At 37.7% G+C, this 17,649-nt stretch overlaps 1 long non-coding RNA gene across 2 annotated transcripts in view; it reads left to right on the top strand.

The window, feature by feature from the left end:
• Positions 1-17,649, top strand: part of LOC121027521 (uncharacterized) — a 64,602-nt gene that overhangs the window by 4,815 nt on the left and 42,138 nt on the right. For both annotated transcript variants that reach the window (XR_005788779.1, XR_005788778.1), the window contains one exon: positions 1,191-1,280. This is a non-coding gene — a long non-coding RNA (uncharacterized LOC121027521). The remainder of the gene's footprint in view (positions 1-1,190; positions 1,281-17,649) is intronic.

The raw sequence follows: 17,649 nt of genomic DNA on the forward strand, positions 1-17,649 counted from the left end.
TTCTGGCCTCCAGACATGTGAGATATAAATCTCGGGGTGCCTGGGGGGCTCAGTCTTAAGCGTCCAACTTGAGCTCAGGTCATGATCTCCCAGTTTGTGAGTTTGAGCCTTGCATTGGGCTCTGTGCTGACAGCTCAGAGCCTGCAGCCTGCTTCAGAGTCTGTGTCTTCCCCTGTCTCTACCCGTCCCCCACTCGCACTCTCTCTTTTTCTTTCAAAAATAAATAAACAGTAAAAAAAATTTAAGGGGCGCCTGGGTGGCTCAGTCGGTTAAGTGTCCGACTTCAGCTCAGGTCATGATCTCACAGTCTGTGAGTTCGAACCCTGTGTCAGGCTCTGTGCTGACAGCTCACAGCCTGGAGCCTGCTTCCGATTCTGTGTCTCCCTCTCTCTCTGCCCCTTCCCTACTCATGCTCTGTCTCTCTCTGTCTCAAAAATAAATTTAAAAAAAATTAAAAGAAATTAAAAAAAAAAAGAAATAAATGTCTGTTGTTTATAAGCCCCTAGTTTATGATATTTTTGTTATAGCAGCCCAAATAAGCTAAGACATATGTCAAACCAGTAACATTTTTATTTTAATTCTTCTCTGCTGATGCTCCAGTGTGAAGTGAGAGCTGGATGTGTGTCTCTGTATATTTCCAAATCTGGCTCAGCTTTATAATAATGTATTTAAACCACAGTTCATGTTGAGGAGTGTTTCTGACTTGCAGAACGTAATGTGAAATCTCTGCATGTATGTGAGGGTGTGGTGTGTGTCTGTGTGTGTGCTCACACAGTGAGGCTCCTTTTGTCCTCCAAGTCCTGAAGATGAGCAGGGTAATTCTTAGCTCCAGAGAACAGAGGGCCTGCAAGCTAACACCATGCATTCAGACTCAGATCCTGGCCCTGCTGCATGATCCAGAGCTGCATGATCTTGGGGGAAGTTGCTTAACTTTTGGAACCTGTTGGCTCATCTGTGGAGCGGAACAGAATGTAGTTTTCGGGTTTGTTGGGAGGAATAAATATACTAACGCACAGTGCCTTGTTGACAGTGAGTACTCCATACATTGCTATTATCATTTTTCTCCTGGTATGATAGGTGACTCAATTAGTTTTAAGCCCGATTTTGGAGTATTTTACATAGATAACTTTAACAAGCACACCACTCCTTTTTCCACCTTATACTTACATAGGGCTTTTGTTTCTCAACAGGCCTTAAATGAGGTATCTCATCTGAAGTTGACGGCCACTCTGTAAGGTCAGCGGAAAGGCATTTCAATCCCCTTGGTCAAGGCTACAGAGGTGAGTCTGGAGTCCATATCTCCCACTCACTGGTATTGCTTCCTAACATAACACGGGCTTGTCTAAAACAAGGGATATTTCTTTTTCATCTGAGGACAACGAGTACAGCAATTTCTCAAGTTTTTCAGAACCTTCTGAACCCACATTAATCCACACTATTCCTCTGAAAGGAACACAGGCAAAGAATACAGCCTCTCTTGTTCACAAGAATTGCCAGTGCTCTTTTTTTTTTTTTAATTAAATGAGGATGGATACCGTCAGTCACCCACCCTCTTTTTAATTTCCTATGTTCAATTTGATTAAGATGTGTTTCTTGAAGATATGTGCTATCTGGTTCTTGTTGTATAAAAAGTTTAATATCTTTCCCCCTTTTATTGGACTAGTAAGGCATTTGACATTAAAAATAATAGCTTTGAATTTTCCTGTTGCTGTCTGCATTCAGTAGGGGGAATATTAAGAATAGATGGGAAAATTCATTTCGTTCTTTCTCTGAAGGGTCCTTTCAAAGCATGATACTTAACATGATCTACTCTATAATCCACAGATGCACAGAATAAATAAAATAGAGTGATAACGTAAGTTCCTTAGTGTCTAATCCAGGAAATGAATGTCTGTTAAAGAAATATGGCTAGCAATCTTTTAAAAAGTCACTGGAAACTTATTTCTTCCCTGTGTGTTTAGCTGAAGTGAGCATGTGAATTTATTTTTGAGGAGGGGAATTGCAAGAGAACTTAAAACCGCATTCTGTTTTACAATTTAAACCTGTCAAATTACTAAAACCTCTGAGTTGTGTCCTATGCCCGATCCCAAGTCTTTGTTTTTGGATGAAGACTTTGTTTTGGACAGAACTTCTAATATCTCACTGTGGGGGGGAAGGAAGAATAAGCGAACAGGCTGAGGGTCCTGCACTAAAGTATGCCGGGTGCTGATAAGACGTCAGCCATGCTGGAGTCAAATGGAGCGGAAACTCTCAGGTTGGAGCCAATATGGGGTGGCTTTCAAATAAGAAGGCGGTCTGCTAAGTCTGCATGTTCTAAGGACTTAGGGCTCCAAATAGAGTAAGGACCTCTGGGTGTAAATCTTGATTTCTCTAGTACAGCCTTTACACTTTGTGCATCAATTTGGTGATTGCCAGCTTCCAACTAGATTTATGACCCTCAAAAACTGTATGAAATAATACATTTGCTGTTTTTAAGTTTGCTATGTTTTGGGAATAATTTGTTATGCGCTAGTAGATAACTAATACAATTTTCTTACTGGCAAAGTGAGAATAATAGCAGTATTAGTACCTGCCAACGTACTAAGTGACATAGTATATATAAATGGCACAGAGTTAAATATTCAATGAATAAGGGTTGCTATTGTTATTGTATTTAACACTCTTGACTTGGCCAGTTGACTCTTCTCTCAGATCTAGAAATAGCTTTCATTACTGTGTAGTGCTGGGACTTTTGCTAGTGTCATTGTTTGGATCTCCATTTAGCAAATACTCTTCCCTTGTCTCATTTAACCAGCGCTGTCCTGCCTCGTCACTGCTTCTTGTGGAGGGATGGGGAGTCAGCTAATTTACCAAATAGTGTTTGTTGAGTCTCTGCCTTGGTGTCCTAGACACTGGGTCAATCAGTCTGGAAAATCAGTCCATGAGAACAAGAAGGATGCTTTGGAGTGAGACTTTTGTAATTAATTTTTCTTTTTTGACAAATTTTTCCATTTTGAGAGAAGATGAAGAATAAGTTGGACGATGGAAAGGATAAGAGTGTTGAATGGAGTGATTTAGAGTGATTCTAAATTTATTTTTTAGTAAAAATGGAAGAAAGCTCTTTGACCCCTTTATACTTTTTATTTTAATTTGTTTTAGTGTGGGATATCAGTATGTATTTGTGACACACAGTGGTTATATAGTATTGATTTTCTTCTCCTAGAGAAGGAAAATGCAGCTACTCTCAAATATTTATCAGAGAGGCACTCCTGCTCTTTTGGGAAAGTCTTCCTGGTTCTAACTTCTAGCTCCAGGAATTGTATGAGAGGAAAGGAGCACCTACCTAGTTGGCCAGAATAAGGGAATCGACCTTGGCAATCAGTACGAGAAACAGATGTCACATATGGATATCACAGACTGTTCTCACAGCCTGGTTCTTTTAGCATTCACAGCTGTGTATGCCATGGATGGGTCAATACCCTTTGATAAATGTGTTATTTTCCTCCATAGTTAAAGATTTTGGTCAAAAAATGGCCTTTTCTATGAGGGTCATAGAAGATAAACAAAATAATGTCTTTCACAGTGGGGTAAACTGACAAACTGAACAGTTATGTTATTTATCTCAAGATAGATGAAACCAAAAGCCAGGTACTTAACTTGCACAGTAATCTGCAAATTGATACTGTTTCATTGTTATCAGTGCTGTTATTTTTAAATCAATGCAGCAAGCACACAACAAATGCCATGGATTATGTAGATGGTAGGTTTGTTTTTGTGAAAGTGATACCATTTTTAATTGATTTACTTCAATTAAATATATTCAGATGAATCACTTAGATGTCTATGAATCTTTAAATCCCCTTTGGTCACCAAATCTTGGGATACCAAAGATACTCTGGAATAGTCTGTGGGTAAAAGAAAGCAGCAGATATATCAAGAATAGACCTAGAGAAAAGAGATGTAAAATAGTAACCTAAGGAGTCAGGATGGTTCTCTAACATTTATGTGAAGCTGTTGGTGGACCTGGGGCTTGATTGCTTGTCCTTGGAACAGTCTCAGCTATGTTTTAGTACAGCCTGAAGGCTCCTGTTTCCTTTCTCTTTTTCTGAGTCAGTGCCCAGTTATTAGCAGAGATGTTTGCCCTGGGGCCTAGGGCAAACAGGGATGAGTAATGAGAACCTTTCATTTGTGTTTAGCAGAGTACTGTAAATTTAATTGTTCTAAATCATGCTGTGCTATAGCATATTGATTTGCTAACTATAAGTTGAATGTTACTTGAGAAATGGTTCTTATTCTATTTCTATCAGTAAATTTCCAGGTTATTTTAATTAACAAATTCTTACATTTAATGCAGTGGGCCTCACTTGTTGAAGCATATTTGCATGTAATGCTTGACCGAATCTCACATAACATCTCTGTCCATATAGCTGTGCATGTACCTGAGGGCATTTCTGAAAAGTTCTCTGTCATTGTGATGATACATTTAAATTTCTTGTTCAGGGACTTTCGCGTGAAATGATCTGGCAAACAGGCTTGTACTCTTGAATAAATTACCAAGACTGCTGCCCAAGTGGTTCCTAGACAGGGAAGCTATAGGGCAAATGTGTTTTATAGAATAACTAGCAACTTCTAGAAATAACTGATGAAATAACTAAAATAAAATCAGAAATGAGAGATGACATGGCATCCGGTACAACAGAAATACAAAGGATTGTGAGAGACTACCACGAGTAGTTATACACCAACAAACTGGGCAGCCTGTAATAAATGGATAGATTCCTAGAAACACAACCTACCAAGACTGAATTACGAATAAATACAAAATCTGAACAAACCAACTACTTGGAAGGAGATTAAATGATAATCCAACCTGTTCCGACAAAGTCCGGGACCAGATGGCTTCACTGGTTAATCTTATAAAACATTTAAAGAATTAATTGCAATACTTCTCAAACTCTTGAAAAATAGAGAGGAGGGAACACTCCCAAACTCAATTTATAAGGCCAGCACTACCTTAATATCAAAACCAGACAAGGGCACTACAAAAACAAAACAAAACAAACAAAAAAACAAACAAAAAATGAAAAACAAAAGACAAAAAAAAACAAAACCAAAACAAAACAAAAAAACAGGGAAATATCCCTGATGAATGTGGATGCAGAATCCTCAACAAAATATTAGCAAACTGAACTCAACAATACATTAAAAGCATCACGCATTATGATACGTGGAATTTATTCCAGGGCTGGAAAGATGGTCCAATATCCACAAATCAGTTGCTCTAATAAACATTAGTAAAATGAAGCACAAAAATCATATGATCATCTCAATACATGAAGAAAAAGCATTGGACAAAATTCAACACCCTTTCATGATAAAAATTCTCATCTTGATAAAACCTCTCAACAGAGTGGGTTTAAAGAGATCATACTTCAACATAATAAAGGCCGTATATGACAAGCCCACAGCTAACGTCATACTCAGTGGTGAAAAATTGAAAGCTTTTCTTCTAAGATCAGGAACAAGATAAAGATGTCAACTCTTGCCACTTTTATTTAACATAGAATTGAAAATGCTAACCAGAGCTATTAGACAAGAAATAGAGAATCCAAGTTGGAAAGGAAGAAGTAAAGTTGACTCTATTTGCAGATGGCACAATATTAAATATAGAAAACCTGAAGGACTCCACCCAAAAAAGTATAAGAATAAACAAATGCAGTACAGTTGAAGGATACAAAATCAGTATATAAAAATCAGTTGCATTTCCATACACTAATAATAAACTATCAAAAAGAGAAATTAAGTAAACTCATTTACAATTGTGTCAAAAAGAATAAAATACCTAGGGGCGCCTGGGTGGCGCAGTCTGTTAAGCGTCCGACTTCAGCCAGGTCACGATCTCGCGGTCCGTGAGTTCGAGCCCCGCGTCAGGCTCTGGGCTGATGGCTCAGAGCCTGGAGCCTGTTTCTGATTCTGTGTCTCCCTCTCTCTCTGCCCCTCCCCCGTTCATTCTCTGTCTCCCTCTGTCCCAAAAATAAATAAACGTTGAAAAAAAAAAAAAGAATAAAATACCTAGGAATAAATTTAACCAAGAAGTGAAAAACCTGTATAGTGAAAACTGTAAGACACTGATGAACGAAATTGAAGAAGACATGAATAAATGGAAAGATAATGTATGCTTATGGATTGGAATAATTAATATTGATAAAATGCCATACTAGTTAAAACAATCGACAGATTCAACACAATCCCTATTAAAATTCCAATGGCATTTTTCACAGAGATAGAATAAGCAACTCTAAAATCTTTGTGGAACCACAGAAGACCCCACATAGCCAAAGCAATCTTGAGAATGAACAAAGCTAGAGGCATCCTGTTTCCGGATTTCAAAGTATATTACAAAATTTTAGTCATCAAAACAGTATGGTACTGGCATAAAAATAGACACTTAGATCAATCGAACAGAATAGAGAACCCAGAAGTAAACCCACATGTGTACGGTCAATTAATTTATGACCAAGGGGCCAAGAATATACAATGGGAAAGGGATAGTCTTTCAATAAGTGGTGTTGGGAAAACTGGACACTCACATGCAAAAGTATGAAACTGGACCACTATCTTATACCATGTACAAAAATCAACTCAAAATTGTTTAAAGATTTGAATATAAGACCCGAAACAATAGATCTCCTAAAGAAAACATAGGAGTTAAGCTTCTTAGCATTGTCTCATTAAAAAAAAAAATTGAGTAATAGAATCTCTTTGACTACTGTGGATATGAAGCTTTTTTGGTAACATGTGTTGCAAAATCTTCTATTTGTTACTTACCTATTTACATTGTGATGGTGTATTTGATAAAGAGTTCTTAATTTTAATGTGAAATTTATTAACATTTCTTATGGTTAATGCCTTTTGTATCCCGCTAAAGGAGTATTTTTATCTACCTGCAGGTCATGGAGATATTCTTTACTTTTTCCTTCTGGAAGGTTTATTAATTTGCCTTTCATATTTTCATCTATGATAAATCTAGAATTAATTTTTTTGTGTATGGTATGTAGTGAGTGTTAGGGTTTTGTTTTTTTTGTTTTTTTTGTTTTTTTTAGTGGATATTTAGTTGACCTAGTGTCATTTCTTAAAAAGAATTATCCTTATCCTACTGTGATTGTGGTGCCAAACTTGGTTGTAAATTAGGTGTCCCTATATATATATGGTTATATTCCTGGGCTCTTTATTCTGTTCCATAGTCTGTTTTTCTATTTTTGCCCCACTACCACACTGTCATAATGGAGCCTAAAGAATAAGTCTTGTTATCTGGGAGAACAGGTACTCCTAACTTTTCTTCTCTTTCTCTGATTATCTTTGCTGGTCTTGGTCCATTGAGCTTGGTCCATTCATGTAAAAGTTGAAATTCTCTGTCAATTTCCACAAAATATATCTTTTGGTAATTCTATTGAATTTGCATTGAATCCATACATCAATTTGAGGAGAATTTGTTAGGTTCATTAGTTCATCAACATGGTAAATGGTTCCATTTGTTTAGGTTTTCTTAAAATTTTCTGAGTTATGTTTTATAATTTTCTGTGTAGTAGTCTTACAGATCTTTTGTTAGATTTACTTATATTTATCAAATTTTTATAGTATTATAAGTCATTTTAATATGCCTTTTCAAACTGTTTGTAACTAACATATATAAATAAAATTGATTTTAAAATATTAAACCTTATCCAGAAAACCTGATACATCCATTTATTAATTTTAATAATTTACTTGCATTTTTTTAAAACACAAAAAATAATAGCATCTGCAAGACAGTGAGAATTTTATTTTTTTTCCAATCCTGGTATATTTTATTTCTGTTTTTTGCCTTAATGGACTGTATAGGCCTCCAATCAATTAGAATAGAAATAATGTTAGAGGTTTTCATATCTTATTCCTAATATCAGGGAGAAATTTTTCAACATTTAATATTTAAGTATCATGCTTGGTATTTGTTCACTGTGAAATTTTATAAGATTAAGGAAGTTCCCTTCTTAGTTTATCTAAAAACTTTTAAATTAATTAATTTTTTAAAATTTACATCCAAGGTAATTAGTATAGTGCAACAATGATCTCAGGAGTAAATTCCTTAATTCCCCTTACCTACTTAGCCCATCCCCCCATCCACAACCCTTCCAGCAATCCTCTGCTTGTTCTCCATATTTAAGAGTCTCTTATGTTTTGTCCCCCTCCCTGTTTTTATATTATTTTTGCTTTCCTTCCCTTGTGTTCATCTGTTTTGAGTCTTAAAGTCCTCATATGAGTGAAGTCATATGATATTTGTCTTTCTCTGACTAATTTCGCTTAGCATAATACCCTCTAGTGCCATCCACATAGTTGCACATGGCAAGATTTCATTCTTTGTGATTGCTGACTAATACTCCATTGTATATATATACCACACCTTCTTTATCCATTCATCCGTCGATGGACATTTGGGCTCTTTCCATACTTTGGCTATTGTTGATAGTGTTGCTATAAACATAGGGGTGCATGTGCCCCTTCAAAACAGCATACCTGTATCCTTTGGATAAATACCTAGTAGTGCAATTTCTGGGTCATAGGGTAGTTCTATTTTTAATTTTTTGAGGAACCTCCATAGTGTTTTCTAGAGTGGCTGCACCAGTTTGCATTCCCACCAGCAGTGCAAAAGAGAGCCTCTTTCTCTGCATCCTCACCAACACCTGTTGTTGCCTGAGTTGTTAATGTTAGCCATTCTGACAGGTGTGAGGTGGTATCTCATTATGGTTTTGATTTGTATTTCCCTGGTGATGAGTGATGATGAGAATTTTTCAATGTGTCTGTTAGCCATCTGGGTGTCTCCTTTGGAGAAGTGTCTATTCATGTCTTTTGCCCATTTCTTCACTGGATTCTTTGTTTTTGGGGTGTTGAGTTTGATAAGTTCTTCATAGATTTTGGATACTAATCCTTTATCTGATGTGTCATTTGCAAATATCTTCTCCCATTCTGTCGGTTGCCTTTTGGTTTTGCTGATTGTTTCCTTCGCTGTGCAGAAGGTTTTTATTTCGATGAGGTCCCAATAGTTCATTTTTTGTCTAAAAACTTTTAAAAATAATTGTGAATGGATGTTGAATTTTATCAAATATTTTCTCTGTATCTATCAAGTAATCTTATGATTTTCTCCTTTATTTCATTAATTTGATTAATTACATTTTATATATCTGTTATAAATAGCATATACTTGAAAAAAAAAAGTGTAGTCTGATCACTTTTGTTCTTCAATTGGAACATTTAGTCCCTTAACATATGATGTAATTTCTAATATACTAAATTTAAATCAATCATGCAAAATTTTTTTGTCTTCCTTTCTATATATTTTTTTCTTGTCTTATCTTCCTTTGTTTTGTTTGTTTTTGTTGTTGTTTTCTTCCTTCTTTCGGATTTATTTTTATTATTCCTTTTCTCTCTCTACTCACTTGATAGTAATATTAATACATTCCTTTCTTAGTCTTTTATTGGTTACTCTAAAGATTGCAAGGGTGCATTGTGTGAAATATATCTACTATCAAATATTTCCTGTCTTGCACCCCATCATCCTGTCATTCTTCTCTTGTGCTTAAAACTCCAAAAATTTTCACCAAAATGGTAAAAAAGAATGGTGATATTGATAACACAGTAAAAATCTAAAACAGGCATGGAGCTCATGAGAGGCAGTTCTGCCCTCTCAGTGCATGCCGGAATGTTCTCAGCCTACATCTCCTCAATGCTGAGCAGCAGGGGAGAAAATATGAAGGCCATTGGCACTATCACCATCACCACCACTGTGGGGCCCCGTCTCAATTATGATACCTGGTCTTCCTGGTCTCTGCTGTCCTAGCCTATCCTTCACTGTTAAGGTACTATTTTTAATAAAGGCAAACTGAATTATTATTGTTATGACTTTCTTTTGTCTTTCCAACTTCTGGCAAAGATTTCATTCTTCTGACTTATTCTCACAAGATTTTCATTGGTATAGCTCTGCATCTTTGACCTTCACTTTTGAAAATGGTAATTTTTAATATTTTAAATGTTTCCAAAAGATATAAAATGTTCTCAGGTGTTGAATTGAACTCTTAGGAAAGGAGTCAAAACAGTCTCCTTAGGCAGTTTGGTCACAGGCATATTTTATTTGGCCCACAGAGTATTTTTAAACATTATTTGAATTTTCATATCTTTTGGTGAACCACATAATCTCCATCCTCTCTCCTGTCTTAATGCCCAAACTCCCACACTAGTGTTACCCCTTTCTGGCCCCCAATATTTGGCAAGGGGCCTTATAAGAAATTGGCCCTGCTTTTGCAGTCAGAGATTTGTCTCTTCAGCAAGACTAGAACTGAAAACATTCTGAAAGGGACAATTTGATTCTCTTTTGTATTTTCTTAAAGAGAACTTGAAGATAGATTACTGAAACACTGCATCTCTCTCTATCCCTTTGTCTTCCTCCCTCACTCCCTCCCTCCCTTTCTCTCTGTCCCCACTTGAGCGATGTTCATCTTTGCTCACGAAGATCTAGGGTAAGTCTACTGGAGTAGGGACCCTAACAGAGCTGCTAATGTCACCTCTTTAAAATTTTTTTTTAACGTTTTATTTATTTTTGAGACAGAGAGAGACACAGCATGAACGGGGGAGGGGCAGAGAGAGAGGGAGACACAGAATCGGAAGCAGGCTCCAGGCTCTGAGCCATCAGCCTAGAGCCCGACGCGGGCTGACTGCAAGATCATGACCTGAGCTGAAGTCGGACGCTCAACCGACTGAGCCACCCAGGCGCCCCTAATGTCACCTCTTTAGAGCGGTCTTTTCTAATTATGTCCTGCAGAGTAGTTTTCCTTATTATTCTGTTTCTCACCTCCCAGTTTCTTGCCTTCAAGCTGTTTATGAGTTAGTAGTTATTTTACTTCATTATTTGCTTACTTGTTTGTCTGTCACTCCTTCTGGACCTGACACTCCCTAAAGGTGGACGCTATTGTATTCTTGGCATATAGCACAGTGCTTTGCAAGAGGAGACACTGAATAATGTTTGGTTTAAGTAATGAAAGAGAGAGGAGTCATGGTCATGCAAACTCTGTGTACGGTTTCCTCCCTGTGATCATGCTCATCCCCTGTAGAAGCTGCAGCCTACAGAGGCAGGGAGTTCACGTAGGCACCATTGCTGGTGGTCAGCCCCATGGTAATTTTCCCACTGGGAGCCTGAGAAAGCAGTGAAAAATCTCTTAAAATGGAATCTCGATATCTCTCCTGGGGAAAATATGTGTGTACGTGGCATGTGGTCTAAACAATGAGAAAATTGATTAGGTCATACACCTGGAAGGGGAAAGGTGGGGGATTTCAATGTTATTAATCCATGACCTGATAAAAGCCCAGATTCTCTCTGCATCTCTGTTCTGTTGTCCTGGGCTGGCTTCACACTGGGGCAGGAACTCCTTGTGGTTGTAACATGCAGTACTGGTGCTACATCCTTCGTCTTTCACATCTGACTGTGTGTGTGTGTGTGTGTGTGTGTGTGTGTGTGTGTGTGAGAGAGAGAGAGAGAGAGAGAGAGAGAGAGAGAGAGAGAACCTCTTCCCCAGCCACTTAACAAAAGACTTTTTCTTTCCTTTTGGGTGGATTGGACCAAATTGGGTCACATGCCCATGTCTGAACCAATAATTCCCTCCAAGCTTTATTCAGAAATCACCTCCTGGGGCACCTATGTGGCTCAGTTGGTCAAGAGTCCAACTTCGCCTCAGGTCATGATCTCGCAGTTCTTGAGTTTGAGCCCCACATTGTGTTCGCTCCTGTCAGTACAGATCCTCTGTCCCTCTTCTCTCTGTCCCTCTCCAACTTGCACTTTCTCTTTCTCTCTCTCTCAAAAATAAACAAACATTAAAAAAAAAAAAAAAAGAAATCATCTCCTTCAGTCCTTCCCTGACCATTCACTCTAAAATCACAACCCAACTTTGCAGCTTCATTTCTGTCTAATTCACTTACTATCATCTAACTAGCTATACCTTTTACTTAGCTTTTCCTTTGTTTGCTTATTGTTCGTAGTCTCCATAAGGGTAGAGATTTTATATGTGCTATTACCTGTGGTATCTTCTTTCTCTAGAACAGTACATGACTTAGAAGCCATCTAATAAATATTTATTGATTGAATTAGTGAATGAATGTGGCCAGGGATTTCATGGGACTGTTGGCTTTGGCCTTTTTTTATTTTTAACAGCTTTATTGAAATACGATTCCCACACCATACAATTCGCTCATCTGAAGTGTACAATTCAATGGTTTAGTACATTCACATAGTTGTGTCTCTGCTACCACAATCACTTTAGAACATTTTCATTACCCCCCCAAAGAAACTCCCCATCATTTAAACATTATACCTTATCTCCTGCATTCCTCTCAACCGTGGGTAACCACTAATCTACCCTCTGTCCCTATAGATTTGCTTTTTCTGGATGTTTCATAGAAGTGGAATCAGACAATACTTCTTTCACTTAGCATGTTTTCAAGTTTCACCCATGTTGTAGCACGTATTGGTATTTCATTTCTGTTTGTTGCTGAATGGCATTCTGGAGTATGGATACATTGTGTTTTATTTATTCGTCTATCCACTGATGGACTAGCTTTGGTTTCTAAACCAGTCACTATTAAGGGCGATGAGTGTGCCGTGATTGGTTTGTGATACTCCTGGCCCCTCTTCTTCTCAGTTCCTCCAACTGTCCCACATAAAGGGAGGGACATAGTGGATCTTAGCGGACAACCATCAGCAGATCAGTATTGTGTTTCTTCTTTTTTCTTTCTATCTTTGTATTGTAATATTTTCCTCCTTCCAGTCATTATTATTATTTTTTTTTATATTGGAGGGTCAATGGCTTGTGGCGTCAAAACCACAGTAAGACAGAAGGTAAGCCAGCAACACAGGGAATCATATTAGCTCTGTCTTCAGTTTAATTTCTTCATAAAAAAATCTCTCATTTTTCAATGGACACTGAGGTGTTACTCTGGAGGACTGCAATAAGAAATATCACCATTCACCTAGGATGTAAAATATTTTCCCAAGGCAGTCTCTTCTTAATTTCCTGTGTTCTGTCTGTCGGAAGGCTCGCTGGTGCAAAGCCAATATGAGCTATGCTATATTTCAAACAAATGCCTTTTTGTTCTGGAGGACTGGGTATTCTTTTTTCTTTTCCAAGTAATTAACCCAGTCAGGGAAAAATATCAAAAGTCATTTTCCCCGGTTTTGTTTCCCTTTTCCTCTCTGGTCAAGGTTGGAACATTCTTCTCATCAAGAGTATTTCCAAAGACAACTTTGTATAGCCAGTGAGGACATTGTCCACACTTTTTAATTCAGTGGCAGAGACTTTGGGAAAACAGCATGCTACTTGTAGTCCAAGCAAAAAGGTGTAAATGGCTTTATTGAAAATCAATATGCTCTTGTGAAGTGCTGCTCATTTCTGAGTTCTTCACCTCACTGATGAGAGTTGGAAGAAGGTTTACAGCTATGGGTCTCTGAGTTTGAGGTTTTATTTTTTTCCCGTGTTTTCTACCGTGAGCATAAGGTTAAGGGACCATTTGGTGTTTTATTTGTTTACTCTTTGGAAGAAGAGAAGTGTGGCATTTTCCCCCCTCTCTGATAACCAGAGTTGAACTCCCACTAAGGGGTATAGCTGTCATTCACAATGTGGTCTTCTAAGTGAGGTCAGATTTGGGCAGACTTTGGAAAGGTGTTTGGAGTTTGAAAGTTCCCTCAGGAGACTGTGGAAACCCTCCTTAAGCCCAGAGAGTGAAGTTGAGGCACTGGAGTGTTGAGTTCTGTCAGTGTAGGAAGGCCAATGTCTTCATACTCTATAAAGAGTGCTCAGGTGCCTAAACTAGGTCTAGTTCTGACCATTATTGTGAGAACACAGACTGGTTTTAATTGGTCGCAGTTTTGGTGAAAGATGAGCTGTGAGATTGGATTTATCAAAATTTATGTGCTAGTTGCTGTTAATATGGCAGCATTTGAGGAAGATCAGGGTCATTTGTAATGACTTCATTTGATTTGTACAGATTTCGATGAATTACAACATTTTTCCTGTTGTAATTTACAACATTTTTCCTGAGAAACTAGATACTTCCTCATAAATTTCCATCGACCCTTTAAAAAGTTTAACCTTCATTTTAAGCCTAGAGATGACATAAATCTGGACAGTGAGGTATGGGTGATGGTAGCTGTGTCACAGCAAGGTCTTAATGAAATAGAGCCTAAGAGGGGGCCAGAGAAGAGAGAAGACTGGAAAGTATGCCCTTGGACAATTTCTTAATGAATCAACGTCGAAGGGTCACTTTATTTATTTATTTATTTATTTATTTATTTATTTATTTATCAGTGCCTTGCAAATACATGGTATTCAGTGCATTTAGTTGACCTGAACTGAATGCGACCTATAGAGACATGACCCCAAATAATTTTAACTCCTGCTTGCAAACAAAGTGTTTTACTTTTTGGTGTTTTGGGTTAGGAAGGAGGTGAGGACCAGCCCAGGAGTAAATAGTCTTATTTCTTAGCTTCACATTTTGTTTCCTAAAAAATTCCTGCCTACATCAAAGCAAATAATATTTATCTTTGGCCTCATTTGCTACATCCTTTACCCAGACTGGTGCTTTCATTTCTTTTCAGTAACTTTGGATCCTGTTGTGAGAACTTTGAGCAAGCCCAACAAGGCTTGCTAAGTCCCTAGAGAGGGGCTCTTACTACAAAGTATTACTAATATTCCATACTGTAACTTAAACATTGCCATTGTACAATTTGATTACCAGTTAATTAGAATTCTGTTTAATTTGATCAGAACCTCTGGAATTAAATCATTTTATATTAAAAAAATTATAAAACTTGATTGTTCCAAGAAAAGATTATTAGAATGCCAATCAGGTGGTTAGAAAAAATTGTCATCAAATAATAAGACTAATCTTATAAACGAATTGGAAAACAGCCAGAAAAGCCAGCCTAAGCTTGTTTTCAAAGTGTGCCTCCAGGGAACTGAGAGCTGTTGAAATCTTCCTAACAGTTCTATGGGCTGACCTCTTGTGGCTCAGATGGTTTTAATAAGACAGTGGCTACAAGTTTATCATTGCATGGATTGAAAATTTATTCGTGATATTTAGTAAAATAAAGTCTAGGCGTAACCACCATTGTTTTGACTCATTCGGTGATATTATTCACTTACTTACGTGTATGTACATACCTTTATTTATTTGGGGTGATTCTTCAGGTGAGATAAACAGTATCACACCTGAAAGGTTTTCTGGAACTTAATCTATTATGCAAAATTGAATCATTTATCTGGTAATATTTGGGCAACCCGATCATCCGTTTCTTTCCTTCTTGTGTGGGTGCTACCATACATCAGATTGTAGGTTAGGGTTGATGCCATTTATTTATTTATTTATTTATTAAAAAAAATTTTTTTTAATGTTTATTTTTGAGACAGAGAGAGACAGAGCATGAACGGGGGAGGGGCAGAGAGAGAGGGAGACACAGAATCGGAAACAGGCTCCAGGCTCCGAGCCATCAGCCCAGAGCCTGACGCGGGGATCGAACTCCCGGACTGCGAGATCTTGACCTGGCTGAAGTCGGATGCTCAACCGACTGAGCCACTCAGGCGCCCCGATGCCGTTTATTTAAAGTGTGTTGAGAGGAAATGGCATTGCAGGCATCTGTTAGGAAGATTTAAAATAGTTTCCTGACACATTTGACTCACCTCGGTCTGACCTGACCAGGTGAGAAAAGGCAAGAAGATGGCAGCTAGCACTGGCCAGCAGGTTTGGTTGCCTTAGTCACTTATAACTGGACATCTCCATGTTGAAGTGACATGATTGTGAATTTACCTTTTCACAAAATATGACTAATTTGGGGACATTTAAGTACATAATACATGTTACTAAGTAAAAGAAGAATACCATATGGAGTTTTAAAAAAAATAATGAAGAAACTTCTAACTACGAATAGTTCATTTGAGCACTTGATCTAATATGCTATGTTCAATATCCTTACAGAATTTCACAGAGTTAGCCAATTTTGCTTATTCTCTATTGTGTTTCTGTTTGTTTGATTGGTTAGTTGTTCGCATAAACAAACATTTTATCTCAGATAAAGAGCCCTATTAATCTAACGTTCAGAGAGATATTTTTCTATTGCCTCAATTCTCTCTTGGCAAAACCTGAAGGTTTCCTTCACCTCTCAAAAACCATGTTTTGTTTCTTTTGTTATTTTTTGCCATAATATCTCTTAAGGAGAAGACAACGAAGTAGATATTTTTTCACAGATGTAAAATGAAATTTTGGAAATTTTATAAATTATTATTCTTAAGAAATTGGTATTATTAATATCATTACTAGAATGTGTAATATTATGGCTTTTTCCTTTTTTTTAAATTTTTTTTTAACGTTTATTTATTTTTGAGACAGAGCATGAATGGGGGAGGGTCAGAGAGAGAGGGAGACACAGAATCTGAAACAGGCTCCAGGCTCTGAGCAGTCAGCACAGAGCCCAACGCGGGGCTCGAACTCACGGACCGTGAGATCGTGACCTGAGCCGAGGTCGGATGCTTAACTGACTGAGCCACCCAGGCGCCCCTTATGGCTTTTTCAGAGAGTGTATCTGTCCCACTGGTCAGATTTTGGAGATTACAAGGAAAACACTCAATTATTTCCTCAATAGAGGAGGATTCCTGGAAGGATATATCAATAACTTGAGTCTAAAAGAAAGTTCTTTCATCAATTTTCAATTTTCCTGGACTCTGTAATATTCAGTAAGTTTCTTTTTTTTTTAATTTTTTTTTAATGTTTATTTATTTTGGACAGAGAGAGAGAGAGACAGAGCATGAGCGGGGGAGGGGCAGGGAGAGTGGGAGACACAGAATCCAAAGCAGGCTCTAGGCTCTGAGCTGTCAGCACAGAGCCCGACGTGGGGCTCGAAATCACAGACTGTGACATCATGACCTGAGCCGAAGTCGGATGCTCAACCGACTGAGCCACCCAGGTGCCCCTCAGTAAGTTTCTTAAATACTAATATCAATAACAATGATAAAATGTTAATAGGTAACATTTATTGAGAAGTTCCTAGGTGGTACACATGATACAGGGATTATGTAATCAAGCCTTCAAAGTGGCTCTATAAATTAGGTATATTACCTTCATTTTATAGATGAAATGGTGACTTGGTGAAGTTAAATAATTGTCCACGGTCACACTATTTTTAAGTAGGGATTGGACTCCAGATAGATTGAATCCAGACCTTGGACCATGTTGTGTGTTGGATTCATATAGATATTTAAATAATTAAATAATTAAAATTGTATTCACTGGCTCAAAAACCTGAACGTGAAGATCATTTTTCCATCCTTTATCTACCTGCCACTCCCAACCCCTCCAAACCATTTAAGTCCTCTTACTAGTTTCTTTCTAATCACTTGGAGTTTTCTTAATGCACGTATGAACATGTGACCACAACATGATACTGTGAAAAGAACGTAGACTTGGGTGGCAGAGACTGGCATTTTCTTTCTTTTTTTGTACCTTAACCACTTACTAGCCTGTGACCCTGATCCCATGGCTTCACTTTTTAACGCTTCAGCACTTTATAAGGTTGATATGAGGATGGATGAGACAACTCGT

The sequence above is a fragment of the Herpailurus yagouaroundi genome, unplaced genomic scaffold (assembly GCF_014898765.1).
Source record: "Herpailurus yagouaroundi ecotype Mexico unplaced genomic scaffold, PumYag 77, whole genome shotgun sequence".
Classification (NCBI taxonomy): Eukaryota; Metazoa; Chordata; class Mammalia; order Carnivora; family Felidae; genus Herpailurus; species Herpailurus yagouaroundi.